Here is a 1,922-nt window from a genome sequence, read left to right as displayed (position 1 = left end):
CTGGACAATCACCTCCTCCTCAGTACTAGTCATCCTTATCATGTTGGGCTTGCAATCGCGTCGTGAAGAGGTTCCAGTAAGGCGCGTGCCTAGGGTGCTTTGAGAGACCTGGTATATTGCTGCAGCGCGTCGCACGCTTAGTGTCGCGTCTTGCTGGATAGCCTGGAGGGCAAGCTGTATATGTGTTTCATTTGAAGGCTTTTTTACGTTGTTGCGTTGAGGCATTACAGGGAGAGTGAAGTTCGGTGTGGTCTTGGCAAAAGTGGCCAGCTCGCTTGGGTGGCCAGCTCGCTTGTGGAGTACGTTATGCTTTTTTACGTTTTGGCTTAACGTAGATTATCACCGAGCCGGCCATATCACCAAACTGGCCATTTTCTCTTGGCACAACTAACACAAGTTACTGCAACTACAACTACTTGCTATTAAACAGTGACCTAGCATACTGTGTGCTTACATTAGATTTAGAAGATGTTTCTACACCCTCCTAGCACGTTTGTGCGTTGTGTCTAGTTTTACTGCAGTTCCTACAGCGCTGAACAGTTGACTAAGCTCCTAGTTGACCACCTCCACCCTAAGTCTTCTTAGATGGCTGAGCTGCTACACACGCCTCAGCAGCTACCCGCGATGCTGCTGGGCCATACTCAAGTGTGCCACCATGCTGAATCTGCTTTCTCTTACGCGATTTTCTCTTAGTTATTACTGCTAATTGCTCTTCAAGCTCTCACACGTGGGCCTTAATAAGGACGTTTTTGTGCAGCATCTCTTTAGCCCCTTTTATAAGCTTTAAGAACCCCTCTTGCGCTGCACTTAGTAATTGTTAGAAGGAGTTGCTTACAAGCTTAGATTAAGACCTAAACTTGTGTGTATTACTTAGCGTCTTAGATTGCCACAGTATTTTAGGTAGAGGTACTACTAGTAGGGTATGCAGCTGCACTTTAAGGTAATCTAACACTACCTGCGTGTTAGTAGGAACAAGCCCTAATACCTTAAAGGCCTTTTAGTAGTTAACCTTTGTAAACACATTAAGGAACACGTCCCTAAAGGCTAGTAGGAAGCCTTCCTTATTAATGTAGAAGACATGTTAGTGTGCTAAGTCTTAAACACGTTAGGAGTACTTACGCTTTAATAGTAAGAAACAGACTATGTTAAGTAGCTAGAGGATGTGTAACAAGTAAGGTGGCATATAGAGAGTAAGGATTTAGTTCTCTAGGCAATAGTCCTTAAACTCCTAGTTAAGATAGCTCTTATAGCTGTCTAAGATAAGCAGCCTGTACACTCCCACCTAACGCGTCTTTATATGCGTGTTAAAGTGCTTTAACTACTTAAGGCTAAGCGTGTTGTTTGTCTAACTGTTCTTAGAGACTAAGAGCTTCTAATCGTGGGGTATATCTATCTCCTCATACTAGGCAGAGATGTGGACGCGTCCTTTGTAGATGATGAAAGGCGGGGTTGCATACCCAGCGGCGCAGATGCTCTGGATAACGGTAACCCACTCGCGATCACCTGGCTGAACAAGCTCTGGCTGAGCACGTCTCTCTAAGCCTGTTACAACCTTTGAAGACAAAGCAACGCCCATCTAGAACCTAGTTTTATTAAAGTTGTGCACGTTGTTGTTGCAAACACTATACTTAACTTAAGTATCCTCCACTAGCTTAAACTACGCGCTAATTATCTCAGGATCTTCCTGTAGTATCCTCTGTCTATCCTTAGCTTGATTGAAGGCCATTTTGAGCTCGTCTGAACGTGTCACAAGCCTGCTAGCCCATAGTTTGCCAACAGGCTCTTCACCACGCACACTAAGTATCTTATCAGCCATATCTGCCACCTTACATAGCTGGGGCGCAAATCCTCGCGAATCAAGGTTAAGTATATACCAGATAATTGTCTGCTCCTCTAGTATAGTAAGTTTCTAGCAATTAGCG

This window comes from Didymella exigua (assembly GCF_010094145.1).
Source record: "Didymella exigua CBS 183.55 unplaced genomic scaffold M421scaffold_64, whole genome shotgun sequence".
NCBI lineage: Eukaryota > Fungi > Ascomycota > Dothideomycetes > Pleosporales > Didymellaceae > Didymella > Didymella exigua.
The sequence above is the reverse complement of the archived record's forward strand: the minus strand, read 5'-3'. Positions refer to the sequence as shown.